General features: G+C 43.8%; 1 protein-coding gene across 2 annotated transcripts in view; it reads right to left on the bottom strand.

The window, feature by feature from the left end:
- Window positions 1-17496, bottom strand: part of CDH11 (cadherin 11) — a 144488-nt gene that overhangs the window by 60126 nt on the left and 66866 nt on the right. Inside the window, exon 3 of one of the 2 annotated variants that reach the window (XM_087420161.1) lies at window positions 14924-15072. The exons of the other annotated variant lie outside the window; for it this stretch is intronic. The gene's annotated coding sequence lies outside the window, so the exon portion shown is untranslated. The remainder of the gene's footprint in view (window positions 1-14923; window positions 15073-17496) is intronic. 2 annotated transcript variants of the gene reach the window in all.

Here is a 17496-nt window from a genome sequence, read left to right as displayed (position 1 = left end):
ACTGCGTGGGGTCCCATTTCTCTCTAGGTAGAGGAGACAGTAAATGATGCTGCCTCTTGTCTGTATCTACGCATGTCTGGTGGTGACTGTGATCCTCCCGCAGATGGACACTCTAGAACAATCCAGAGCAAGAACTCTGGGATCTTAATAGTTTCTACTGCTTTAGAGTTGTTGTAGCTATACTAACCCCCTTTATCCTCCCCCCCCCCAGACACACACACATCCTGTCCATGCCTTACCTTCCTTCCCTTCCCCACTCTGCAGCTGAAATGTCCCAGGAGGCCCTATGGCTGAGTCTTTCAAGGTGCTGCTAAATCCTGCTTTACCCTGCAGAGAGTGAACTCAACCCTCAACTGCTACATAATTTAAATCCTTGTCCTCTGTCAGTATTTCACTAGCTTGCACATCCTCTTCAACAGATGCCCAGCCCTCAGTGCTTGGGTAACCATTACCGTCTTCCTGCTGAGGAGGAAAGGGTTAAGTGTTACACACGATGTGTCCTGGCTACTAAGTTTCCACACAAAAGAGGGAACAACTTTTCAGACTGGATCCTAATTGAAAAGTGATGCTACTATAAAGTGAGCAGAGTATAGGTTTCTTGACATGAGGAGGGGATGGAGGCTTCACTTTGAGAAAACTCAGAGTGAAATACCAATGGTATCCAAATCAAAATCCAGAGAAGATGTTCCTGGGGTCATAAGAAAAAACAAGCAGACATTTTGTTGAACATATTTAAAAGAAGCAACAGCTCCTTCAGATAATTACAAGTCACAGGTTTGGCGCTGAGATTAAAATTTGAGCAGATAAATGAGAAAAGATACATTTTTTTCCTGCAAAGGATAATAAAGACCTTAATACAAAGATGTGAATTTTTTTTCACAATGAAGCCATCTTGGAACAAGAAAGTATGATAAAGAGGAGAATTCAGACTACAGCAGAATAGTGACAATTCTTTCACTTATAACTGGTTAAAGAATTTTAAATCAGTTCCTTAGTGAGCATGGAGAATTGAAAGTTTATATTGGAGACAACAAGAAATCATGTATAATGGCTAAATGGATAGCTTCAGAGTAAATTTTGCCCTTATTCTCTTGTGTGTGTTGCTTTGGTTATCCTCAAAACAGTTCCTTTTGTTACTTTTTCAATGCCCGACACAACAAAAAACTACAGCATTTTTTAAGAGAGGATCTAGCCTCAATGGGAGCTCACCTGGCATTTGCAGTCAGGCTTGTGGTGTGCTGAATAGACAGTACTATGTTGCAATTATCCTCAATGAAACTGTCTCAGCATGGCTCATTTCTCTTCAGTTGTGTCCCATGTTAAACCAACTCTTGCTTTGCTAAGTAAGATGGGGCAGGTTTCTAGGAACAGTCATCACAAACTTGCAAAAAGTACTTTGTGCTAGAGTAGAAAAATTTCCACTCCTAATCATATGATTTAGGAATGAATACTGGTTTGGAACTCAGAAAGCCTGCATAATGTTTCAACCCTATCATGCCTCTGATATCAAGCCTATCAAATCATAATAGGCAAGTCATTAACTTGGGAACTCGGGGTGCTAGATTTAGCAAATAAAAATACAGGATACCCAATGAAATTTGAATTTCAGATAAACAACAATTGTTTTTAGTATGAGTATGTCCCATACAATTTTGGGGGACACACATACTTAAACAATTATTTGCTGTTTATCTGAAATTCAAATTTAACCGGAAGTCTTGTATTTTGTCTGACAAAGCGGAAACTCATCTGTAAAAATAAAGAACTAGACTAGGTAAGCCAATCTTCAAGCTTCAAGTTATTTTTATCCTAAATCTCAGAATCATTTTGTCTTTAAATATCTTTGCCTAGTCCCCACAGAAGCACATATTTGGGCAGAAGATATCACATTTGGGGAAACGTCCAAATTTTGCAAACTTTTAACATCAATGTAGCAGACGTCAGAGAAAACCGAGGAAGAATCTTTGATTTCCCTGGAGAAGGAAGAGTCAGCCCTTGGATATTGATAGGTGACCTACAATGTAAAAGGCCTAAGGATGAAAGGATTATCTATAGTGCTAATTGATTGAGGAATTAGGAATAATGTTCTCTTTCATCGCTGAGTTGACTCTGGTTCTCAGAAAACAATTAATACCCAAGTGGTGGAGTCAGGATCATTTACATTAGGAGCATGCACCACACTGGATTAGTAGGCAATGTCCAAGGTTATTTCTGAACACAGGACTCATGGGTGTTTTTTTTCACACACATACACAAAAAAATAATGAAAATGCATTCACCAAACATGCCCTGAGCCTAAGCTGGGAACCGGTGTTGAGCTAAGCAGAGACAATAACACAAAGATGCTTTCATGGTCCTCAAACCACTGAGAGTCTCATGATAGTGGTGACAGGCTGGGAGGCAGCCCAGAAAATGGTAAATATGATGTAAAATGTGCTTTGATGGGGTCAGGGAGCTGAGAGAGCTCCAAGGAGACTCACATAAACCAGGGTACAAGGATGTGGTTGGTGAGGGAAGACCCACTTGATAAACCTGAATTAAGTCTTGAAGTATATGAAAGAACCAGGTGTTCAAGGGTAGGAACAGCATTCCAGGCAGAGGGAACAGCAGAGGCAAACATTTAAGACATGAAATTAGATTCTGTGTGCAGGTAATGATAGAATTTGGGACTGTGAAAGCACAGGGACTGCTTGAGAAAGAGGAAACGTGCATGAAGCAGGAAAAGTAGGCAAGTGGTAGATCACACACACACAAATAATAAATAAGAATTATAATAACTTTTACTCTTTGGCTAGCGCAGGTGAAGAAAATGATTGGATTCGTAACTATAGTGCAGCACCCAAAGATGGAAAGTCAGTAGCAAGTCACTTGACCATTCAGAGATAGCCAAATGTCCATAATTTTGGTGTCCCTCAGTCAAAATAAATGGATGTCTGCTTCAGTTACTCATTTTCCACCTGGATGCGTTATGCCCTTAGAACTTAGACGCAGCAGAGTGCCTAAGACTCAGATTTAGGATGAGTGTGTGATTGTAGGGGGGAAAAAATACAAAAAAAACCAACCACCTCGGACCCAGCTTCCAGGGTTGGTGGGTTGGGGAGGGGGCAGAGAATAAAGGGACAGGGAAGTAATCTTGTATTGCCTACTTTCAGGGTTAGACCTTGAGCTGGAAGTATGAATGACACTTACTTCTTACAGTCAGATGAGGTAGGGACAATTATTCCTACTTGACAAATGAAATGAGAGTTAGAGAACTTAAGTTCCCCAAGTTCTGACATCAGAAAAATGGTATAACCTAAATTTGACCCCAGCTACAGGAAATTAGCCTACATACACGTGCCAAGCGTTCTCTAAATCCATAGCAAAAACAGCTAAAGAAAAGTGGTTCATGATATAACAGAGGTGGTGCCTTTGCAAAGAAAGAAATTAATTTCATTCTGATTTCCCCTGATCCATACTGTATGTACCAAATCACAGTCATCTTTGCAAAATTAAGGGCATTAGTTATCTTCCCATTCACTCAGAGTGGCATTATACTTGCATGCAGACATTCCTATCTAAGCTGAGAAATATCAAGTTTTTACAAAATCATTCATCAAGAGGTGAGACCTAACCCTGATTAGCGTTTCAATAAGAAGCCTAGGACTAAACAGAGAACAAGCACATGATCACAGTGGCAATCAGATGTCTTCTAGACAGCCACGCTTTTCCCCAGACCAATCGAGTTTGAGCAAATGAGAAATTTTTTTCCTTTCTCTTTTTTTTCCCCTGCTGTGAAATGAACTGCCTTAAATAACTGATGAGGTGACAGGAAGCCCGTATAAGAAAATGTTTGCCCATTAAGTGAAGCTTAATTAAACAGAGCACAGGCTAATCGTTCTTCCATCTAATAAGTGGCACAACCTGGTTAAAATCACCCTACTTGCAGGGCTTGGTCTGGGAGGCCTATTATGATATCCCGCCAGTACACTAGGAAAAAATACAAGTGGACTTTAAGAAATCACACGCCACTTTGCAAAGCAATGGATGAACTCGAGATCTGCATATGCAAATAAAGTTAATCAAATATTAATATTTGTCTCCAGTTATTCTCTCTCTTTTTTTTTTTTTGTGAGGAAGACCAGCCCTGAGCTAACATCCAATGCCAATCCTCCTCTTTTTTGCTGAAGAAGACTGGCTCTGGGCTAACATCCATGCCCATCTTCCTCTACTTTATATGGGACACCGCCACAGCATGGCTTAACAAGTGCTGTCTGGGTGCGCATGTGGGATCCAAACTGGCAAACACCGGGCAGCCGGAGCGCGCGCACTTAACTGCTTGCGCCACCGGGCCGGCCCCCAGTTATTCTCTCTTTAGATTTACTGAGAATGAAGAAGATATATTCACTTGTCCCCTAGATGAGCCATTTGGAATTACTGATAAAAGCTTTAGCTGTAGTACTGTGAGGGTCTAGTGATTGAAATTCTCTAAGAGTGCATCATCAATGCTCCATGACGATGGGGATCACATGTGTTTTGTTCATCATCTTATCTCCAGTAGTGAGCATGATACTGAGCACATGGGAGGCATTCAACGAATATTTGTTGAAGGAGTGTGTGAGAAAAAGGCTTACACTGGACACATTCATGTCTAATGTGGTAATCCTAGAAAGGAGCGTGGATGGTATTATGGCTTGAATCGTGCCTCCTAAAAAGATGTTGAAGTTCTAACTCCCAGTGTCTGTGAAGGAGACTTTGTTTGGAAATAGGGTCTTTGCAGAAGATCAAGTGAAGACGAAGTCATTAAGGTAGACTTTAGTCCAATATGACTGCTGTCCTCATTAAAAGGGGAAATTTGGACACAGGGGGACACATCTATAAGCCAAGGAACGCCTGAGGCTACCAGAAGTTAGGAGGAAGGCTTGGCACAGATTCTCCCTCACAGCCATCAGAAGAAGCCAACTCTACCAACACCCTGATTTCGGACTTCTGGCCTGCAACTGTGAGAAAATAAATTTGCATTGTTTCAGCCACCCAGTTTGTGGTGGTTGTTCCTATGGCAGCCCCAGGACACTAACGCAGATGGGGAATGGCAGAGCACAGACTGAGCTGGGCTGGAGAACAGCCCACTGTGATTTGTCAGTTCCTCCCTGTCCCCCTCCCCCTAGGACTTTTGCCCTTGTGAGGTAGTGGGTACTGCAGCAGCCGTGAGCCCTGGGTTCAAAGCCGACCTCCGCTCTTCCTCATCACGTGGCCTCATCTGAAAAATGGGGTACAGCACATACAGTGTAGCACATTTCTCCTCGGCTTGTTGTGAGGATTAAAGGAGATAATTCTTGTGACGTGCTCGACACTGTGCGTGGCATGTAGTAAGTGCTTGATAAATACTACTGTTACTATCATCAGCATTAAAACCTCAGCCCCTAGAACTTCATGGCTTTGAGGTCGATTTTACATTTCTCTGGTCTGTCATTGAAGCAGGGTGGACATGGCTGTGTGTGGACATCTAAATGGAGTTGGCTGGTAACGGAGGATCCTTGGAGTCCAGGTAAGCCCTCAACATCAGAAGGGCATGGCCAGGAATTCAGGCTGTTCACACTGGCTTTAATAGGTGGTCTTCCACTCCATTCCACCTCCCACCCCACTGCCCACACACAAGTGGTGTGGGAGGTGGAATTTAACAAGAGGCGGGGTTGAAATCTGCAAAGACCAGGCCCTGCTGAAAGTGACGTTGGAGGCCTGAAGGTCAGCAGGGCGAGTGAGGGGCTGGGAGGTAGACTGCTGAGCTGGGGTGGCAGTGACCTCAGTGAGGCTGCTGGGAGCCCAGGTGATGGCATGGGCTCTAACCTTGATTAGCATTTCAATGAGGGGCCTAAGGGCAAGAGAGAACACCTGTCAATCAGAGGGGCAACAGGGCTGCAATTAAGAGGTGTCCAGGTCCCCTGCACTAGGCAATGTGTCCAGGGCTTTGTGATGATTATCTTGTTTACTCTTCACAGCAACTCAGTGAGGCACGTATTACCATCTCTATTTTACAAACGAGGGAAGTGAGGTTCCAAAGACCTTTGGTAACTCAGGGCAAAGTCACAAAGCACATCAGTAGCTGGTATTTAAACCCAGTGGAACCACAGAGCTGTCACAGCTGACCACTATGCTCCATTGCCTGCTGGCATGGGCTGCACTGTCTCTGCTAGAAAGTCACTCTCGGTGGGCAGTTCCTCATATGTAAATCAGATTGAAGACTGTATTATCAAACCCATCTGCTGATAGTTTATAGCTACATACTTAAAAAGGCATAAATGCTTTTTGAATACCCTTAATTTTCTGCATTGTTTATGAAATGTCTGGAGTGGAGCAATCACAATAATAATTCATACGTTATAGCACTTTGTAATTTACAAAGGGCTTTCACAAACATAAGCTCATTTTACACATCGGCCGACCAAGGTAAGGGTTATTATCATCCTCATTTTATTGATGGAGGAGGAAGGAATAAGTCATCCTCTCTAATGTTCACAGGTACTAGGGAAGATGAAGGCTGCTATCTGAGAGCAAAGCTGAGGCTGAAAATTCTACCCCAAGAAAGGCAAGAACTTCTCTGAGGGGGAACATGGTTTCCATTTGGGAGGGGACAGCTCCAAAATCAGCCCCAATTTGGCCTTCAGTGGATGCTGCTCATCCAGAAGGACACACAGCTGACTAACAGTAGCCTATGATGATGGTGGCTCACAATTACTGGGTGCTTATTCCATGCTGAATACCATGCTGAGCACTCTGCATGCTTTATTTTGTTAATCAGCACACAGCCCTATGGGTTTTTACTACTGTTATCCCCACTTTATCAATGAAGAAAGTGAAGGTCTGAAAGCTTAAGTAACTCACCCAAGGTCACACAGCTAGTGTGACCCCTGACCATCTGATCTTAGAGATTTCACTTTTAGCAACGTGGCTTTAAGGAGGACTGCCCAATTAGTGCAGCCTTTCTCACAGAGAAAACAATTCTATGATGTTTGGGTATTTTTTCTCCACCCCCCGAGCCTCTTGACTTTCACTGTGGCTTGCACACGTCAGAAATGCAATGTGTACTTGATTCAAGGCCTGGCTTCATTATGCTCGGGACTCTTAGAGGCACTGGAGCTGATACTGCACCTGCTTGTAAGGGGCCTGCCATGTTCCTCCTCTGTAGGGACTGTGGTTTGCAATTAAAGAGATTGATTTTGTGCAAACATCTGAATGCATGCATCCAAATGTCCCGATGGAGAAGCTTCTGAGTCACAAAAAAAAGCAGATCCATCTCATTAGAGCCACACGTCTCAGCTCACCACAACCACATTAAGTGGCATGGTCTCACGTTCTGCACCCATCTTTTCTCTGCGTAACTTTGACGAGTTTCCAACATTCTCCCAAGACAGTGCTCATGCCATTTCTAAAATGATTCAAAACACAGACCCCAAAATTGTTCCACAGATACCATCAGTGAAGATGGTGCCAGTAGCGTCCAGTTCCCAAAGGGAGGTTAACTCTGAAGGTGAGGGATTACCGGAATGCTTAAGTCTCAATCTGTCTGCGAACATCCATCACTCAACTCTGCCGAAATACCTCAGAAAAGAGGGATTTGAGACGGAACACAGAGGGCTGAAAAGAAGAAGGCAGGGCAGATGGAGATTTTTTTGCAAGGACTTTGGGTGAAAAAAAAATGCTGAAACAAAATGTACTGTGGCCTTGGGTTTCTGTCCATTAACGAGAGAGTGGAGATACTCAAGGGCTGACCGAGTAGCCTCGACGTGTACCCTGACATGGAGAGAAAACCTGATAGGTCAGGCTGGTTTTAACAGGGCCTGCTGTTAGAGCTGAGAAGCTCCATTTTGGATTTGAAGTATTAATTTAATTTCCCTCTTCTCGTGTCACTTACCAGCTGTGAGGCATCAGGTGAATTATTCAATCTTTCTTAGACTCTGTTTTCTCATTTGAAAAATGGAGAGAAAATGCCCCCTGCACAGGGAAAAGTGGTGGGAATTAAATGATGTGAAGACAGCACCCCACACGTGTCTGCCACATAGTAGGATTCTTCCCCTTTCCACCTTTTTCTTCTTCAATAGTTGATCCATGAAGGAGCTATCTTCTAAACAGAAGAATTCAGCCCCCGCCTTAAGCTTGAAGCCTGAGATCAAATTCTCACTTGTCTGCAGATCCACTCGTTACAGAAAGTGCCCAGGGCCAGCCTCCTGTATATGTCATCGCACAGCCTAGCCTGAGCCGGAAACACCCACAGTTAAGAACTCTTATGAAGGCTCGTGGATGGCTAGACAAGGTGAGAGTTGTTTCCACTGTTGTTATTTTGCAATAGGCAGTTTTCCCAGAGAAGCTAGTAAACATACCTTAACATTAACTTGCACATTTTTTGATTCACCTGTGATCAATGATTATAGTTCATAGATTTTCAGCAGAACTATGAACCCCCCAGGCCCCTCTCCCTTACCTCAGTTTACAAATAAGAAAGCTAAGGCTCAGAAAAGAGGCAAAAGTTGGCTAAGCTAACACTACCAGAGGGGACACTATTCAGACAAAACTCTCTCTGCAGACCGGCTTCCTTCCAGGGCTAAGATGAGTGGAAACTTCCAGCTACTGCCAAACAGGAACGCTATTCCTGCCAGTGTGCAGAGCTGTGGGAATTACAACTGTGGTCATTCCTGGCTATCTCCTGGAGGTATGCAAGAAAATGTCATTATCAGTAATTTTAAGGAAGAGAATAAACATTTATTGAATTATTACTATGTGCTGGGAACTGTGCTAGGTATTTTACACGCATTATCTCATTTGATCCTTGCAATAGTCCTATGAGTAAGAATAATGCCCCCTTCCCAAACATGTCTGCATACAAATTCCAAGGACCTGTGAATGTGTTAGCATGTATGGCAAAGACTTTACAGATGTGGTTAAATTAAAGGTCTTCAAATGGGCAGATGATCCAGGTGCACTCAACGTAATCACAAGGGTCGTTATAAGAGAGAGGCAGGAGGGACGGAAATAGAGACGATAGGATGAGAGACGCTGAGGATGGAGTGATGAGCTTTGAAGATAGAGGAAGAGGCCACGAGTCAAGGAATGCAAGAAGTCCCTAGAATCTGAAAAAGACAAGAAAATAGATTCCCCCCTAGGACCTCCAGAAGGAACACAGCCCTACCTGCAACCTGATTTTAGCCCACAGCACCCATTTTGGACTTCTAGTATCCAAAACTATAAAATAATTAAGTTGTGTTGTTTTAAGGCACTAAGTTTGTGGTAGCTGTTACAGCAACACCTGGAAACTAATATATCCATTTAACAGATGAGAAAGCTGAAGCTTCATGGGGATAAATCGCTTGGCTGAAATCACATGGCTAGCTCACAAGGAAGCTGAAAAGATGTACACAGGGCAACTCCATGGCTCCTCCTCCTATCTGTGGGGCTACATTGAACTGGGGAAAGAGGAGGACAAGTATAATTTCACAATTTAAAGCATGCAAGTCCTTCCTCAACCCTGTGAGATAGTCAAGACAGTCACTGTTTCCCGCTTCACTAAAAAAAAGAAAACAAAGATAATCCCATGAGCTCGTGAGAACAGTTCTGTTCAAAGCCACACAGGTTAGACAGAGGCAGAACTGAAATTCCAACCCTGGTTGGCTGACCCTTTCTATGACACCACTCGTGCCCCATACACCATGCTTCTTCTGTATTCTGGGGGGCAGTTTCACAGGCGCCACCCTTTTGCAAAGAGGAGCACCCTGTGCATGGTAACCAGCCTGTGGGCCAGCAGAGCCCGGGGCAGGGCAGGGGGTGTGCTGCCTCTTGCCACCTTTGCAAGCTGATACCATGCTAGCTCCAGAGGAAGCCGACCCTCCAGCATAAAACTGCATGTACCTGCCGTAAAAACCCGGCTGTGACCTGGATTCCATCAATCACTGCCAACCTCTGTCTATACAGCCTCTCATTTGGAAACACCTGGATAGTTGGAATTGTATAGCTTCATGTATTGCCATCACCACTACCACTCTGAGTCCTGTTTAGGGATCCCTTTGTATGTGACAGGCATTGGTCTAAGTGCATTAGAGGTAACACCTCCTTCGGTGGTCACAAAATCCATATGGAGTAGACATTGATGATTGAGTGATTATAATAATCACTCCACTGTTGACCACATTTGACAAATAAGCAACGAGAAGCACAGAGCAGTCACTTTCCTACCAAGTGACAGGCAGAAACAAGACCAGACACAAGCATTCCCACCCCTGAGTCAGGCTGCAAGTCCAGAACCTTCAATGAGGCAAAAAAGCGAATACTCTGAAATAGGCTGGACTATACTTCAGAAAGCATTAATCTTTTTTTTTTTTTTTTTTTTTTTTACATTTTATTCTTTTAACTCCTTTAAAGCTAACAGCACTGTAATGAAACGGGGAAAGAGAATGTCTGCTGCTTGAGAAAGACTTCCATTTCATAAACCCCAGTTCCTTTTTCTTCCGCAAAGGTCTAATTTTATTTACGCACCCTGAATGCAGCCCAGCAGCGGGGACCGCGGGATTTGGGCTCTGGCGGGAGATCGCAAACAGAGCTTCTGCTCAGATCTCACGGCTCAGGTTAATGCATCGTGATTCCTGCACAGGCTGTTTCCCAGGATGCTGTTATTCCGCTGTCTGCTGGGGAAGAAAATGTCCCCGTGAAAATAAATTAAAGGGAGCAGTATTTACAAATCCTGAGTCAGATCTCCATCCTGTCCAACAGCATGAGAATCTGACCCATTATTTACACTAGTAAGCTGAGAATGACATCAAAAGCTCTCTTATTAACCACAGGGGAGATAATGATTTAAGTGGTTTTAATCTAGACGTGTGCTTTACAATAGAAATGTGTATCTGCTCCTTCTACAGAGGAGAAAAGAAACAGCATTTACTTCTATATTTAATGGACAGGACACCTAATTCCAAGCCTTGTTTCTAAATATCCATGGATCCCACATCTCTATGGTTTCGCTTGGAAATTCGGCTTGCACTAGGGAAACAGGTTGCATATAAAAGTCCAGGGAGAGACAGACGTAAGCAGAGGTGGAAGCACTGTGAATGCCCAGAAAAGAGACTGCAGTGTTCCCTCTGCAACCTGGAAAAACAGACTTGGTCTCTTTTTGTTGGGTGTCCCTTTTCTCCTAAGACACACCCCACCTCTGCAGTTGTAGGCACCCCCATGCAGATCATTCCTCACAGAGATGCTGTAAGAACAATGAAAGAAAAAAAGGCTAGGACATTCTGCAGAGGCAAATCATCATTATCATCGTTGTCATTTGTGTTAACTGCTACATTCCAGGATCTGTGTTTTTCTGGGCACCAGCAGGGTGGTATGGGAAGCATCTGAGCAATGAAACCAGCAAGTCTAGAGATAAAGTCCCAGCCCGATTATTTACCAGCTCTGTGGCTTCATGGGCAAGGCAAGAACTGATCTGACTCTTTATTTCCTCATCTGTAAAACGGGTATACGCTTCCGTCCCATCAATGTTAGTCTGCCCCCCGCCTTTTCTCTATTCGAACTAAGCCCAAATCTTTGAACATATAATAAAATTCACTACAATTTAGCTGTGTCGAGTTTGAAGAGCACTTTAAAAAATAACAGCTTTGACATATAATCCACATATCATAAAGTCCACCCTTTTACAGTGTACAATTCAGTGTTTTTTAGTATATCTGCAAAGTTGTGCATCATCACCACTATCTAATTCCAGAACATTTTCATTATCCCCCAAAAGCAAACACACAGCCTTTAGCAGCTTCTATATTTAGAACATAGTTTACTCATCAACGTCCTGCTATTCTTCAACGTCTAAGAATCTTCTCTAAAGCCCACACTGAAGTACTCCTGAAGTTAGAGTCAGCACCAAAGTGTCAGGCATTTGATGTATACCCTTCTGGGGCTCCCAGATTGACAGCTGAAATCTCCCCAGCCTTTCCAAATAGAAGGTATGTTCCTGGAGCACAAAGGCCATGTTTCCTGCATTTTCTATCCCCCAGCACCTCAGCTTAGGGCTGAACACACAAGTGGGTGCTCAGTAAATGCACGGCTTCTGACTGGTTGGCCAACCGCCACTTCTTCCAAAGACCAGCACGTTTGTCATCTGTCTGCTGCTCTGAACACCAAGGCCTCCACAAGCTGTCATGTTCCATGAATATTCTCCCCAAAGCATGTGCTGTTAATTTTTCATCTTAATGAACTGTCCAGTCGAGTTTAGCAATGGGAATAGTGATAGAAACACAGTAAAAATGGCTTATGCCTTGCTATTGTCAGAAACCATCTCCCTACAACACCGGCACATAATTGAAATAAAATATCTCAATGGGTACAAACACCATTTGTCAAGAATAAAGCAGAGTAAGTGCTATTTCAAAAATCCATACTAACAGGCTTCATGAACACGGATTATTGGAACGTTCCTCTGGTTGATACCTGCTCAAGTATTTAAGTGCATGGCTATTATTCTCTGTGTTTGCCTGAGTGAAACCACTTTGGGTACCAAGCTACATGTCAGCCCCAATTTTCCAGAGTATTAGAGATGCACATTCTTTCCTGGCGGGAGATGGGTCGGGCAAGCCGGAGCAGGCCTGAAAGGCCCGTGTTAACGCACAGATGCACACACGGGGAAACCATTAGGCAGCTGATGGCGTCCCAAGAGTGGATACTCCAGGAAACGATGCCACTCAAATCTGAATGATGGCCCAGGAGGAACTGAGAGAGAGAGAGAGAGAAAGAGAATGAAGAATAAAGAGAGAGATGTCTGAAGATTCTGCTCAACCCAGCAGCATGCAGGAGTCCACGCTCCAGCCCTCTGCCTCAAGCAGTTTTCCAAGGCAGGCCCCCTAACCATCGTATTTCTGTCGAGCCATAAGAGAAACATTCAAGAATTAGGTATTGGCTTAGTCATTTATTCAAGAAGTATTTACTGAGCTACTGCTAGTGTGGATGGCATTGCTCTTGACCCTAAGGATATCAGGATGGGCAAGGCAGATCATGACCTTGAACCTCAGGGATCTTAGAATCTCCTGGGGAAAATAGACAATAAAAAAGTACACCATGAAAGGAAATAGACATGAAATTCACAACTGTGATGACCTCCGTGAAGGATTAGAAAGAAAGATGAAATGTCCTCGAATAACTGCAGGGTGGGTGGCAGGCACGGTTTTGGAGGCTGTGACATCAGGAATGGCCTCTTAGCGGGGACATTTAAGCTGAGCCCTAAGTGATGAGAAGGAGCCAGGCATGTGAGGAGACCAAGACAGAGGCAACAGAAAGTGCCAAGCCCCTGAAGCTAGAAGGGGCTGGGCCTGCTCAAGTGACAGCAATATCCAGTGCGGCTGAGTGTGCTGGGAGAGGGCAGAAAGGTAGGGAGTGACCACATCTAGGAGGACACTGGAGACATAGTTAGGGTCTGGGTTTTATTCTGATTGAGATGGGATGTCATTAAACAGTTTTATAAGGATTATGGGCCACTGCAGGGAAGCCTCCCTTTCACTCTGTCATCCCTTCCTCCACCTTGCTGCAGATGAAATCCTGACCTGCCCCCCCTCCGTCTTATCTTTTCACTTCAACTTCTGACCCTGACTTTGATTCCCACTGGTCTTCTCATCTGCACGTTGGTCCTTCCCCTAGTACTCATTCTGGGCAGCCATTACAGCCTCTGTTCTTCTGTTCCAGCCTTGGCCCTGCTAACCTAGACTTCACTCTGGGCCCTCTGATAGGGCGAAGAAAAGGGAACAGAGGGGTCCCAGGATGAATGAGGAGAGGGCCATTCAGACACTGGCACCAACCTCTTGGAAGCAGCACTTATTTTGCAAAGCAATCAGCAGGGTTCAATGGGAGACTTCTCTTGCCCTCCACCTAGTGCAGAGGCAGCCAGAATGCTCTGGGAGAAGCACAATTTGAGTGCAGAAGCAGGATTAAAATCTGTCTTCAGTGTACAAGCAATTTAAGTTTCAGGAGGTCCTTTTCTGTCTTGTTCCCCACAGTATCTTGGTACCTAGTACAATGCTTAGCATCCAATGAATATGCATTCAATGAAAACAATGAAGGAACAAATGAATCTGGTGTATTCATGCACAGACACAAGAAGGCTTGTTGCAAAACATTCAATAGAGTTTGTGTCAGGTTGGGTTCTCTGGAAAGCCTACTCCGAGATGGAGTTTCACATGGGGATGTTTATTAGAGGGTGCCCTTGAGAACAACACCCAGGAGAGGGAAGGGAAGAGAAGCAAGAACAGATATAGGGAGGAGGTGAGGTATGATGGAGTTCCAATAATGCCTTAGACCACCCTGCATGGTCTCCTGAGCTAAGGATGATCCCAAGTATAGCTGAGATGGCCAAACACTTATTGATCAGTCACTGGATGTGGGCTGCCCCAGGAAGGGTCATGACCTAGGCTAAGTGAATAGCTGCAACTGAGGCAAACCTTGAAGGGGCTGATCGCTGAAGATTCTCTGCCGAGGGCACTCCCACAGCTGGACCACCAGTCCTCCAGCAACGTGGCAACTGGGTAGTGTACAGCAGGGTTCAGTTGAGAAGCAATTCTACCTACGTTGGGATCTACTGTTTCTTACAGGTCTTGGTACTTCTGAAGAAGTTAAAGGAAAATGAAGCAACCTCCACCTTAATTTGGGTTGGTAGCTCTGTGGTTTGATAGAAAGAACGTCGGCATTAATCTTAGGAGGAAAAAAAGGACTAGAATCATGGCTCTGCCATGTATTATATGTGACCCTGGGCAGGAGACAACTCTGTTTTCTAGATTCTGCTTAACCTCTCTGAGCCTCAGCTTACTTTTCTATGGGATGAGATGGATAATGTCCACCTCAGGGGATCAAAGTGGATAACACACAAGGAAGCTCTGTGCAAACTCTAAAGGGCTGTGCAGATAGTGGGAAGGAAGGATGTTACCTCTTTTGAAAAAGGACTTGGATCAGCAAGCACTGGTTTATCAGGGAGCGCCTGCCAAAGCTCTCAGCAGCAGAAGACCCAGGTGGACGGAGACTGTGTCTCATTCCTATGAAGGCCTGTTCACCGAGCGTGCACACGTACCCCACACACTGTGATAGAAGACACAGCATTGAACATCCAAATTCCATCCTCAAGGATCTTGCAGACTTGTAGACAAACATAGGGCAACGAGGTCACAAAAGAACGTCAATGCCAACTTCTCCATTAGGCACAGTGCCTGGAGCCCACAATACTTTTAGGTTCTCATAGGAATGGTTTTGTTGTTGTTGTTGTTGTTTGTTTGTTTTATTGAGATATAATTGACATATAACATTATATTAGTTTCAGGTGTACTATATAACGATTTGATATTTGTATGTATTGTAAAATGATCACCAGAATAAGTCTAGTTAACTTCTATCACCACACATAGCTATAATTTTTTTTCTTGTGATGAGAAATTTTAAGATCTGCTCTTAGCAACTTTCAAATATACAATATAGTATTATTAACTCTAGTCACCATGCCTACATATCCAGAACTTATCTATATCCAGAACTTTATAACTAGAAGGTTGTACCTTTTGACCTCCTTCAGCCATTTTGCCCACTCCCAATCCCCTACCTCTGGCAATCACCAACCTGCTCTCTGAATCTATGAGTTTGAGATATTTTTAGATCCCACATATAAGTGAGATCATATGGTATTTGTCTTTCTCTGTCTGACTTATTTCACTTAGCATAATGATCTCAAGATCCATCCACGTTGTCGCCAATGATGAGATTTCCTTCTTTTTTATGGCTGAATAATATTCCAGTGTGTGTGTGTGTATACACATACACCATATATATATATATATATATATATACCACATTATCATTATCCATTCATCCATCGATAGACACTTAGGTTGCTTCCATGTTTTGACAACTGTGAATAATGCTGCAATGAAAGTGTGGGTGCGTATATATTTTTGAGTTAGTGTTTTCATTTTCTTTGGAAAAATATTCAGAAGTGGAATTGCTGGGTGATATGGTAATTCTATTTTTAATTTTTTGAGGAACCTCCACACTGTTTTCCATAGTGCCTGCACTAATTTACACTCCCACCAACAGTGCGCAAGTGTTCCCTTTTCTCCACATCCTCACAGGATGTGACATTAAAACAGGAATGTTTTAATTTCTTTTAAAATCAGAAGGAAAACTGATCTTTTAGGGTAGAAGATTATATTCATCTTTATATCAAAGCAATCATAAAATATAATATTATTTTTTTATGGAAAAAGGAGCTCATAAAGGCAAAGGTGCCCGGGGCCCATGGGAGGCGTATTGAGACCTCCAAGGAATCAAGGCACTAAGGGAGAAAAAGTGACAAACTCTATCTCACAGGGTCAGGGAACCCTGCCTGGAGGAAAGGACCCTCCCCTGCATACCCAGACAAATGGGGCCAGGAAAGGAAAACTTGTGCAAGAGAATGAAGAGTGAAGCATCAGTGTGTTCATGGACCACCAGCAATATGATATGCATGGAGAGGAAATGGGAGGACATGATGCGGGCTTCAGGACATAAGAGGGAGTGGGGGACGGATCACGTCAGTCTTAGAAGCCAGGCGGAGGACCCTGCAATTTATCCTGCAAGGGACTACAAGCTTCTGAAGCATGGGGTTTTAGACTGAAGAGACTTGATACCCTTTGGAGTTTAGAGAAATCATGCTGCAGCTTGGGGGAGGACTGGGGAAGAGGGCATGGAGCTGGACATGCTCCCATGACCCTGAGCTCCAGCCACCTTGCCCATTCTCGTGTGAGCTCAGGCTGCTCGCTGCCATTGTGGGGTCCAGCACAAACCCTTGACAAGTATGAAACTACACAAGCGACAAAGGCTTTTTCTTTCTTTGCCCGAAGCATGATGTAAACGGTTTAGGGCCAATGAATAACAATCCTCCTGGGTCCATTTTTCAAGTGGAAATTCTGAAGAGAAATTGGGAGATCCAAAATAGTATCTGTTATGGACAGAAATATGGTACTTCAGGAAACTTGGTAGACATTCATTTAGAGAGGTACCTTCTCACTAGCTCTTGTAAGTACGTGGCAGAGTTTTAAAAAAATTTGTTTTCTTAGGGGAAAGAAAAAGTATAAGAACTGTTTCTATGGCAACCTAACAGCATTTTGAATGGTGCTTAGAGTCTAAAATTCAGAGCCTCTTGAAAAGATGAACTCAGTGGCCCCTCCACAATTTTTCTAAAGCTTCTAAATGGAGGCATCTGCCAGGGGTCTGGCTGTAGCCTTCTAGATCCTCAGCAGACACAATTAATTGGTGGCAGATTTTAGTGTGGCTTGTTGCCTTTCCTTCTCTGCTATCTCAAACTGCCTTGAGCTCCGAGCCCCCACATGGCACAGGGTAATTTGAGTTAGTAACCTCCAGAGGAAATGGTGATACTGTGGCTTAGAAATCACATGGGTGAAGGAGGGCTGACGGGCAATGGTGAACCTTCCTGATGGGCTCAATTTAAGGAAACAGGTAGACTTAGAAGAAGGG

Source organism: Ceratotherium simum, chromosome 30, assembly GCF_057802395.1.
Source record: "Ceratotherium simum simum isolate JZ-2026a chromosome 30, ASM5780239v1, whole genome shotgun sequence".
Classification (NCBI taxonomy): Eukaryota; Metazoa; Chordata; class Mammalia; order Perissodactyla; family Rhinocerotidae; genus Ceratotherium; species Ceratotherium simum.
Note: the sequence above shows the minus strand (reverse complement) of the source record. Positions and strands in the feature narration are given on the sequence as shown.